At 41.4% G+C, this 12,164-nt stretch overlaps 1 pseudogene; it reads left to right on the forward strand.

The window, feature by feature from the left end:
- Nucleotides 1-9,063: 9,063 nt before the first annotated feature.
- LOC122223244 lies at nt 9,064-9,192 on the forward strand (annotated as a pseudogene).
- Nucleotides 9,193-12,164: the final 2,972 nt, after the last annotated feature.

The following is a 12,164-nucleotide window of genomic DNA, read 5'->3' on the forward strand; positions in this document are numbered from 1 at the left end:
CGTTTTTCCCGTTTGCTGCCATACCCCCTACCACCTATATGCAAACCTTCAATTTAGACTTTGGGGCAAGGATACCTGTGGTGAGCAGAATAATGGCTCCCTGAAGATGTCCACTTCCCAATTCCTGGAAACTGTGAATAGGTTAAATTACATGGCAAAGGGGAATTAAGGTTATAGATGGAATTAAAATTGCAAATTTCAACTGACTTCAAAATAGGAAGAGAGCCTACATTCTCCAGGTGAGCCCAATTTGTAACAGGGATCCTTACAAGTGGAAAAGTGATGTGGTGTGAGAAGAGCTCAATCAGCCCTTGTGGCTTTGAGGATGGAAGAAGGGGACCAGGAGCCCAGAAATTTACAGGCTTCTAGAAGATGGAAAAGGGAAGGAAATGGATTCTTCCCCATGGCCCCCAGATGGAATACAGCCTTGCAAACATCTTAATTTTAGCCCAGTGAGACCACCATGCAGAATTCTGACCCACAGAACTATAATAAATTTGTGTTGTTTGAAGTCATCAAGTTTGTGGTAACTTGTTACAACAGCAATAAGAAACTTATCCAGTGTCATTTTTAGTGCTTTCTGTGATAGTATAAGCAATAGAAGGTTTATCTAAGGTCTAGATACTGCCTTGTGCAAAGGTAAGTATTATCCACATTGGGGGAAATGCACCATATTCTCAAGCAGCTAAATATTACAGGTACCACAGATTATAAGACACAGTCCTAGCTCTACTCAGATGAGTAAACAAAAGGGGCCCAAGAAAAGGGGGATATCAATAACTAGGCAGTTGTGAAGATGTCATTAATGAGAGTTGTGGTGATAAGTGCCACAGTTCAGAGAGACTGAGATAATTAGGAAGGATTCCCTGGAGGAACTAGCATTGACCCCCTGAAGAAAAAAAGCAAGGAAGGAAACTCATTTTGAACAGTGGAGGAAATCAGATGCTAAAAAGCATGTTGAGCAAGGCCATTAATGCCAGAAGAATCATTATGAACTTTTCCGCTTAAGCTATTGTTTCTCAAAGTGTAGTCCTGAGGAGGTCAATAGTGTTACTTAGAAGAAGGATTGCATGGCCAAATAAATTGAGAAGAATTACACAGCCTCCTCCACTTTAGAAGTTCCCTTAGCACAGTGGCATTTTAAAGTCTAGGTATTTCACTCTGAAGAAAGCTTTTTTTCACTGTGTTAAACACAGAATTTCCCAGATTCACCAAGACCACAGGCCTCTTTTTCCATGGAACACCTGTTAGCATCCCTCTGAACTCTTTGGGGGAATTCATAAAAGATTTGTGGACAGAGGGATTATTGAAGTCAACCTGGTCTTAGGAAAAGTAAGGTGTCTGTGGACTGCAGGATTGGGGTAAAGAAAGAGGTGTGAGGGGGCGCCTGGGTGTCTCAGTCAGTTAAGCATCCGACTTCGCTCAGGTCATGATCTCGCGGGTCGTGATTTCGAGCCCTGACCCCGCATCAGGCTCTGTGCTGACAGCTTGGAGCCTGGAGCCTGTTTTGGATTCTGTGTCTCCCTCTCTCTCTAACCCTCCCCTGCTTGCTTCCTCTCTCTCTCTCTAATAAATAATAAACATTAAAAATTTAAAAAAAAGAGGTGTATCAGAAGGTTATTGCAATTAACCAGGCACAAACTAATAGAAATGGAGTACATCTATTAGAATAGAGAAGAAAGAAAAACCAAAGGCTGTTATAGAAAAAACAGTGAATGGATCCCATGGACAAAGAAGAGAGGGTTTTATGTTCGTGGGTTTTTGTTCTTTTGTTTTGTTTTTTGCAGGAGGGGTAGTAATTGCTTGATGTGTCTGTTTTAATCGCTCAAGAAATATAGGAATTTAATGTAAATGACTTAAATAATACGGAAATATAAAGTAAATCTTTTTTTTTTAAGGATTCTATTTTTAAATAATCTCTACACCCGACATGGGGCTCAAACGTACAACCCCAAGATCAAGAGTCACATGCTCTGCCAACTGAGCCAGCCAGGCACCCCCAGAAATATGGAGCAAACCTTTTAGGGCCTCCTCCACTTCAATAATATCCCCAGAGATAACTGCTACATTTTTTTTTTTTTTAGTATATATAAAATTAGGTTACGTGTACCGTTTTCCATCTTGAAAACTTTTCTTTCTTTCTTTCTTTTCCAGTCCATATAGATTTAACTCATGTGCTATATAGTTTTTACTTAGCAAGGATATACCATAGTTGGTACAACCATTCCTATTCTCTTACCAGTGGATATAGCAGATATTGAAGGTTCACTAAATTAAAACCTGTTCCTAGGGGCGCCTGGGTGGCTCAGTAGGTTAAGCAGCCGACTTCGGCTCAGGTCATGATCTCACAGTCTGTAAGTTTGAGCCCTGCGTTGGGCTCTGTGCTGACAGCTCAGAGCCTGGAGCCTGTTCCAGATTCTGTGTCTCCCTCTCTCTGACCCTCCCCTGTTCATGCTCTGTCTCTCCCTGTCTCAAAAATAAATAAATATTAAAAAAAACAAAAACAAAAAACTATTCCTAAACCATTTCTTCCTTGCCTACTTCCCTAGAGACTAGGAAGTCAAATATTTATTTTCCCAGCTACTTTGCAATATTTTATACACTAGTATAAAAATATACTAACAGGGTGCCTGGGTGGCTCAGTCACTTAAGCGTCTGACTCTTGATTTCGGCACAGGTTGTGATCTCACAGTTTGTGAGTTTGAGCCCCACATCAGACTCTGTGCTGGCAGTGCGTAGCCTGCTTTGGATTCTCTCTTTGCCCCTCCCCTGCTTGCTCTCTCTCTCAAAATAAATTTTTAAAAAAATAAAAAACTTTGGGGTGAGTGGGTGGCTCAGTTGGTTAAGCATCTGACTTCGGCTCAGGTCATGGTCTCGCAGTTCGTGAGTTCGAGTCCCACATCGGGCTCTGTGCTGATAGCTCAGAGCCTGGAGCCTGCTTTGGATTCTGTGTCTCCCTCTCTGTTCCTCCCCCTCTCACTCTCTCTCTCAAAAATCAGTGAACATAAAAAAATTAAAAAATAAAAAACTTAAAAAAAAATACTAGCATGACTTTTAATTTTTGCCCATCTGGTTTGCTCAGTAATTTTCACTTCTCTGATAACCAGTTAGTGTAAATATTTTCTCCTATATATATTAGCCATTTATCTTTCTTCTGTGAATTGCCTGTCAATATCCTTTTGTTGGGTTATCTTTTCATATTGATGTAGAGGATCTCTTTATATATACTTACCTTTTAATCCTTTGCATGTTACATATGGCACAAATATTTTCTTCAAATCTATCACCTGACTTTTAATTTCATTAATGATGCTTTTTTTCCGTATGCCTCTTTTATGGCTCAGGGTATTACATGGTGCATAAGAAGGCTTCTCCACACCAAGATTATTTTTAAAAAATCTTTCCTTCAAATATTTTTATAATTTTTTTCTCCATCCAGCTTTCACTTATATTGTGGATGATGTGACATAAGACTCTACATTAATTCTTTCCAAATGGATAGCCAATTGTTTCAACATCATTGATTCGAACAGTCCATCTTTTCCCACTGATTCGAAATGCCTAGTTTATTATGAATGACGCTCCCACATACACATGAGTCTGTTCTTGAATCTTCACACCATACCTCTGGCAACTACAGAGGAACACTGCTCACGTGTCCCTTCAAGAGAGCCTGGTGTGAGAAGTGTTGTTGGCTGACAGTCTCTAGCTGCCACACCTCCAAGATCTACTATGATGTTTCCACTGAAACCACGCTCCCTCTGGACTGTTCCCCATGACTGAGCATGGCAGGGGTACTAGAGCTAGAACAGTTCTGTCTAAAATGAGGCTCTTCTAACAGGCAGTCTTTGGAGCTCGAGATTGGCCTGGCTGAGATTTTCTTAGAATTGTATTATAATCTGCGGCTCTTCCTACCCAATCCTCCTTTCTTCCCTCTCTCCTTGCATGGGTATTAGACCTAAATTGTGGTTTGAAGGCCCTACTTCTCCCTTGTGTCTTTCACAGACATTTCTCCCAAATGAATCTCTTACACATCTTTTTTTTTTTTTTTTTTTAACGTTTATTTATTTTTGAGACAGAGAGAGACAGAGCATGAATGGGGGAGGGTCAGAGAGAGAGGGAGACACAGAATCTGAAACAGGCTCCAGGCTCTGAGCTGTCAGCACAGAGCCCGACGCGGGGCTCGAACCCATGGACCGTGAGATCATGACCTGAGCCGAGGTCGGACGCTTAACCGACTGAGCCACCCAGGCGCCCCCTTTTTTTTTTTTTTTTAATGTTTATTTATTTTTGAAAGAGAGAGAGTGCAAGCAGGGGAGGGGCAGAGAGAGGGAGAGAAAGAATCTCCGCGCTGTCAGCGCAGGGCCCGATGAGGAGCTGGAACTCACCAGTTGTGAGATCATGACCTGAACTGAAACCAAGAGTCAGACACTTAACCGACCGAGCCACCCAGGTGCCCCAAATCTCTTACACTTCTAATTCCAGAGGACCTGACCTGATACAGTCCAATAAGTCAAGTTTTCTATTCCTATGCCAATATCACACTGCTTTATGCTTTATTATATAGCTTTATGTCTGTTTCGTTGTCTCATACGTGGTACTAAATGAGTAAATATTTGTGTAGTGCTCAGAATACTGCCTGACATAACTGGGTGGCTTAGTTGGTTGAGTGTCTGACTCATAATTTCAGCTCAGGTCATGATTTCAGGGTCGTGGGATCCAACCCTGTGTCACACTGAGCTTGGAGTCTGCTTGAGATTCTCTCTCTCTCTCTCTCTCTCTCTCTGCCCCCTCCCCTCCCCTCCCTCTCCCTCTTTCTCTAAAACAAAAAGAATAGTGCCTGACATCTAATAAGAACCACATGTATTTGATAAATAAAAACAAATACAGAAATTCCTTCTCACTGCTTTTTTCTTTCTAAACGCTGGCTATATTTAGGGACTTTTTCAGATGAACCTTAGAGTAAACTTCTTAAGTTCCAAAAATACCCATATTGGGGTTTTGACTAGGATTGCATTACTAATCATTAAAAATATTTTTTTTAGAAATGAAATATAGAGTTTGGACAAGATGTACAAAAATATGAGATTCTGCTTATGAAAATATAAAAAAGAGTCAAAGAGATCAGGTTTTGTTAAATATTTTTTAAATCTTTATTTATTGTTGAGAGAGAGAGAGACTCAGAGTGCAAGCAGGAGAGGAACAGAGAAAGGAGACACAGAATCTGAAGCAGGCTCCAGGCTCTGAGCCATCCAGCACAGAGCCTGACATGGGGCAAAACTCACGAACCGTGAGTTCATGGCCCGAGCTGAAGTCAGACACTTAAACGACTGAGACACTCTGGCTCCCCAAGATCAGGGGTTTAATATTGAGTTGGAAGAATGATTAATAGGAGAAGGGAAGTGAGGGAAAAGGAAAACAGAAAAAAAGCAAAATGTTGACTTTAGTTTTAGGAATGTCCAATTTAAACAGCTGGTAGGAAAACCAAAAGAAAATATCCAGTAAAAAGCCTAGAAATATAGATATGAAATGTCTCTAAAAATTTTTTTTCTTATTTGATTGTTAATATTTATATATTTTAAGGGGAAGTGGCACTTGGCAGAGAGAGAGAGAGAGAGAGAGAGAGAATTCTAAGCAGGCTCTGTGCTGAGCAGAGGCTCCATCTCACGACTGTGAGATCATGACCTGAGTTGAAATCAAGAGGCAGACGTTTAACTTACTGAGCCACCCATGTGCCCCAACTGTTGTTCTTATTTTTTTTATTATTTTTTTTAAATTTACATCCAAATTAGCATATAGTGCAACAATGATTTCAGGAGTAGATTCCTTAATGCCCCTTACCCATTTAGCCCATCCCCCCCCCCACAACGCTTCCAGTAACACTCTGTTTGTTCTCCATATTTATGAGTCTCTTCTGTTTTGTCCCCCTCCCTGTTTTTATATTATTTTTGCTTCCCTTTCCTTATGTTCATCTGTTTTGTCTTTTAAAGTCCTCATATGAAGTCATATGATTTTTGTCTTTCTCTGACTAATTTCTCTTTGCATAATACCCTCCAGTTCCACCCATGTAGTTGCAAATGGCAAGATTTCATTCTTTTTGATTGCCGAGTAATACTCCATTGTGTGTGTGGGGGGGGGGTGTGTGTACACACACACCCCCCACACACACACACACACACCCCACATACACCACATCTTTATCCACTCACCCATCGATGGACATTTGGGCTCTTTCCATACTTTGGCTATTGTTGATAGTGCTGCTATAAACATGGGGGTGCACATGTCCCTTTGAAACAGCACACCTGTATCCCTTGGATAAATACCTAGTAGTGTGATTGCTGGGTCGTAGGGTAGTTCTATTTTTAGTTTTTTCAGGAACCTCCATACTGTTTTCTTTTTTTTTTCAATATATGAAATCTATTGTCAAATTGGTTTCCATACAACACCCAGTGCTCATCCCAAAAGGTGCCCTCCTCAATACCCATCACCCACCCTCCACTCCCTCCCACCCCCATCAACCCTCAGTTTGTTCTCAGTTTTTAAGAGTCTCTTATGCTTTGGCTCTCTCCCACTCTAACCTCTTTTTTTTTTTTCTCCATACTGTTTTCCAGAGTGGCTGCATCAGCTTGCATTTCCCCCCCAGTTTTTAAATTTATTTAATGTTTTTATTTATTTTGAGAGAGAGAGAGAGAGGGAGAGAGAGACAGGGTGCGAGCAGGGGACGGGCAGAAAAAGAGGGAGACACAGAATCTGAAGCAGCCTCCAGGCTCTGAGCTGTCAGCATAGAGCCCGATGCGGGGCTTGAACTCATGAGCCGGGAGATCATGACCTGAGCTGAAGTTGGATGCTCAACCGACTGAGCCACCCAGGTGCCCCCAGATTTGAAATGTCTTAATGAAGGAAGCAAGATCTGGAATATATCCCATCCACCTCCACTACCTGGGAGGCAACTTTACATGGTTACTGAAAACAGAGTGGGGACTGATAGGTCTGTGTTTAAACTCGCACTCAGCCATTCACTTGCTGTAACACCTTTAATAATTCACCTAATCCTGCTGAAGCTCAGTTCCTTATCTGCAAAATGAGGACAAACATGAAGATTAAAATGATGTATGTATCGCTCTTGGCACCATGCCTGGAGTGCACAACTGTGAGAGGCCCACCCGGCATCTAGGGGATGGAGACCAGGAATGCTGCTAAACATCCCGCAATACACCAGACAGCTCCCCCACAACCGAGAATTATCTGGCCCAACATATCACTAGTGCCAAGGTTGAGAACCATGAGTTAATAGCAAAGACTAGCTAGAGGCCCGGCCAGGGCCTATGGTGTGAAAAGGGCAGGATACCATGAACATCGCATCTCCATCCTTGCTTGTTTTGGAAAGGCTGAGCATACTCCCCAGGTCTCAGGAAAAGTGCCCAGAACACACATACTTCCCTCCAGTATCTCACAAAATACTGAGATCCCACAGTATCCCTCAGGATCCCACAGGATCCTTCAGTATCCCATAAAATAGTCACAAAATCCCCTGGGTGGAGCCCAGGGATCCACTAGCCTGACACAAAATACTTCCATACATGGTGCTATTTGTTAAGGAAACACAGTGTCGTATTTCTTGATCCAAAAGGATTTTTATAGTGTCATTCACTTCATAACGATGTGTTAAACTCTACATATCAATTTCATGCTCCTTTTTGTAATGCTGACTTTATTTCACAATAAGAATTTTTTGAGAGAAAAAAGTAAACAGACCTTATGACGTGGTGAGATTTGGTTTGGGGGCTTTTTATCTTTTCTATTGAGTATATTGTAAGGTAACAAATCATACACAAGATAAGAAACTCTCAACCTTGATTATCTGATGACAGTCACTAAAACACCAACTACTCTTAAAGAAAGAAATGGTAAAATAAATGTATGTGTAAATATATTTAAGTCATAAACATACATGTTTAAAATAAATGTATATTATAACTTATTATTTATGCCAAAATGCTATGTAGTTCAACTATAGATATTTTTTTCCAGATTATGAAATCTGAATCACAATAACCTCCGAGTTTTTTTTTTTTAAGTTTATTTATTTTGAGAGAGAGAGAGAGAGCAAGCAGGGGAGGGGCAGAGAAAAGGAAAGAGAGGATCCCAAGCAGGCTCCATGCTCCCAGCGCAGAGCCTGATGTAAGGCTCAAACTCAAGAACCATGAGATCATGACCTGAACTGAAGCCAAGAGTCTGATGCTTAACCGACTGAGCCACCCAGGTGCTCCCTTCTGACTTTTATTATAACACTTTGCTCTTCACATATTCTTTTTTTTTTTTAATTTTTTTGTAATGTTTATTTATTTCTGAGACAGAGAGAGACAGAGCATGAGTGGGGGAGGGGCAGAGAGAGAGGGAGACACAGAATCCAAAGCAGGCTCCGGGCTCTGAGCTGTCAGCACAGAGCCTGATGCAGGGCTCGAACTCACAAACAGTGAGATCATGACCTGAGCAGAAGTCAGTCGCTCAACTGTCTGAGCCACCCAGGCGCCCCATAATTTTCACATATTCTTAGTCTTCTAGGTTCAGTACTCATAGATCATAAATCTTATACCACAGTCGTCTTTCAAAAATTAAAAAGGACACTATCAAGAGGGTGAAAAGATACCGCACAGAATGGAGAAAATACTTACAAATCCAATATCTGATAAGTGATTCATATCCAGAATCTATAAAGAACAATTACAACTCAACACTAACACAACAACAACAAAAACAAAGAAAAACACCACCCAATTCAAAAATGGGCAAAGGACTTCATGAATAGACATATCTCCAAAGAAGATACAAAATGGCCCGTAAGCACATGAAAGGATGCTCAACATCGTCACTCATTAGAGAAATATAAATCAAAACCATATGAGATACCACTTTGCACTCATGAGGATAGCTTTTATTAACAAAACAAAACAAGTGTGACAAGGATGCGAAGAAATTGCACCTTGTACATTGCTCACGAGAATGTAAAATGGTGCAGCCGCTGTGTTGCAGTTTGGTGGTTCTTTAAAAAGTTAAACAAGCTTTGCGCAGTGGCAGTGTCATAGCCAATGAGGTTTATCCGAGGCGCAATTATTGCTAATTGAAAACTTTTCCCTAAAATGTTAAACATACAAGTACTGTATGGTACAGCAGATCAACTTCTAGGTATATACCCCCCCAAAAAGCAAAGACACAGACTCAACCAGATAGATACATGTTCAGATACCAGATAGATACCAACGTTCATAGCAGCATTATTCACAATAGCCAAAAGGTGGAAATAACACAGGTTCCATCAGCAGATGAATGGATAAACACAAGGTGGTATATATTAATAATGTCATGTTATGTAGCCTTAAAAAGGAGGGAAATTCTGCTACATGCTCCAACATGGGTGACTCTGGAACACGTTATGCTAAGTGAAATAAGCCAGGTACAAATGGACAAATATTGTATGATTCCACTTCTATGAGGTACCTAGAGTGAGTACATTCTTACAGACAGAAGGTTGAAGCTATTGTTTGTTGGGTACAGAGGTTCTGTTTGGGATGATGAAAAAGTTCTGGAAGTGGATGGTGGTGATGTTTGTGCAAACATAATGAATGTACTGAATGCCACCAATCAACTTAAAACGGTTAAAATAGTAAATTTTATGTATATTTTAATACACAAAACCATAAGGAAATGGATTTCAGTTTTTAAAAAAATGGAAAAATACAGGAAACAGAAGGTCAGGATAAAAGGGCGATAGTGTCACAAGACTGGGACAGGATACTATGAGTTCCTCAGTCTTCCCAGGATCACTATCCTTCTGGGGCTTTTTGCCTCTTTCCTGACAGCCTCCCAGAACTCCTGTGGACTGGCTGGCTTTTTGGACCAAAGTTAGCTTGTTCATCCTCATCCACATCCAGCCTAGAAATGACACCTGCTATGACCTCTGAAATTTCACCATTACAGTAATTTCTTTAGATGAGTACCAATTACCATCCTCCTTCCTTCCCCACACTCTTACCCTGTGCCCCTGTGTGCGGCTGTGTGTTTACCACCACCTCCTAGAAGAGCGAATTGGCTTTGGCAGTGTGGGACCCCATCAAGCCCATGCAATCTCCCATGTGGATAAGAGTCATGCTCATTTAAAAGAGAGAAAAAAAAAAAAAACTAGCAGACCACCAGAGTCTCATTTTTGTTTTCGGTCATTTGGGGGGCAAAAAGATCCTTTCATCCCTGAGAAATAAAAATGCCACAATTCTAAACTGGTTGTGGTGAGCAAAAAGAAGATAAAAGTGACACTTTTAGACATAGAGCCAAAGCTTAAAACAGAGGAACATTTACTGTGTGACCCAGTCAATCCACTCCTAACTATGTATTTCAAAGACATGAAAGCATATACCCATACAAAAACCTATATATGAGTGTTCATAGCAAACTTATTTGTAATAGCATGAAACTAGCAATAGCCTGAATTTCCATCAGAAGGTGAACGGATAAGTAAATTTTGGTGCATCGACACAAAGGAATAGTACTGAGCAATGTTGGATACACACAAGTGGCCGAATCTCAAAATAATCATGCCGAGTGAAAGAAGCCAGAGGGAAAAAAATAAATAGCATATGATCCCATTTATACAACATTCCCCAACATGCAAACTGACCTAGGGTGACAGAAAGCATATCAGTAGTCTCGAGACAAGAGTGGGGGGGGGCAGGTTAAAAGGTATGAGGACGTTTGTGGAGATGGTGAATATGTTCGTTGCCTTGGTTGTGGTGATAGTTTCACAGGTGTATACACATCTCAAAACTCATCAAATTCCACACTTCAAAAATGCAGCTTAGGGGCGCCTGGGTGGCTCAGTCGGTTAAGCGTCCGACTTCAGCTCAGGTCACAATCTCACGGTCCGTGAGTTTGAGCCCCGCGTCGGGCTCTGGGCTGATGGCTCAGAGCCTGGAGCCTGTTTCCGATTCTGTGTCTCCCTCTCTCTGCCCCTCCCCCGTTCATGCTCTGTCTCTCTCTGTCTCAAAAAATAAATAAACGTTAAAAAAAAAATTTTAAAAAAAATGCAGCTTATTGTTTTTTAAAAAGAGAGTGAGAGAGAAACAGAGCACAAACCCAGACAAAAGGTCCTCCTTCCTCTTCAATATTCTTGAATGCAAGGCTGGAATGCACAGATGCAAAACAGACACAAAAGGCCCCGCTGCTCTCACTCACATGCACACGATAAGGCGCGTTTCCTTTACAGTATTTCTGAGTCGTGTCCCTTTCCATCCCCACAGCCACTGGTCTGGTCTAAGCCCTCCTTCCCCACTGTCAGGCTACAACCTAGCCTTACCCTCAATCCCACAGGGGCTGCCAGACTAACCTTGACAAAAGACACCTCCAACCACATGATCCCCCAAATCCAAATGTGGACACACATGCCTGAAAAACCAAAGGTTATAAAATGAAATGTTAGAGGTGAGAATAAGATCACAGGTGATTTTGTTTTGCTTTTGCTTATCTGCTTTCCATATTTTATAGTAGTATTTTTGTTTAATGTTTATTTTTTGAGAGAGAGAAAGAGAGCGTGAGCAGGGGAGGGGCAGAGAGAGAGGGAGACACAGAATCCAAAGCAGGCACCAGGCTCTGAGCTGTCAGCACAGAGCCCACGCGGGGCTCAAACCCACCAGCTGCGAGATCATGACCTGAGCCAAAGTCAGAGGCTTAGCCAACTAAGCCACCCAGGCGCCTCTGCAATAGTATTTTAAATAAAAATATCCTTATTGGTTTTGCTTGTTGCAAAAGGAATGAATGCTCATTGTAAAATATTCAAAGAGTATGAACAATATGGGAATATAGTAAAGCTGGAAAAGGCAGTGTGTTTCCTCCTGGTTGCCAAGGCTGTGGTGGCCTCCCCAACACCCACCCCACCCCTCCCATCCAGGAAGCAGCCAGGCAGTTTGCTGGGATTATCTCCACCCGCAGTTCAAGGAGTGGCCTTTGGAACGGTCTAAACCTGCAGTTCTTAACCTTAACATCCAAACCCTGATATTGTAACAAACGTTTCATAATACTACTTCACCATCCTGACTTAGCAAATCAATAGATCGCATAATACAACTTAGGATATGCTATAATTATAACATAAGAGAGAGAGAAGAGGAAAA

Source organism: Panthera leo, chromosome B3 (assembly GCF_018350215.1).
Source record: "Panthera leo isolate Ple1 chromosome B3, P.leo_Ple1_pat1.1, whole genome shotgun sequence".
In the NCBI taxonomy this organism is placed as follows: Eukaryota; Metazoa; Chordata; class Mammalia; order Carnivora; family Felidae; genus Panthera; species Panthera leo.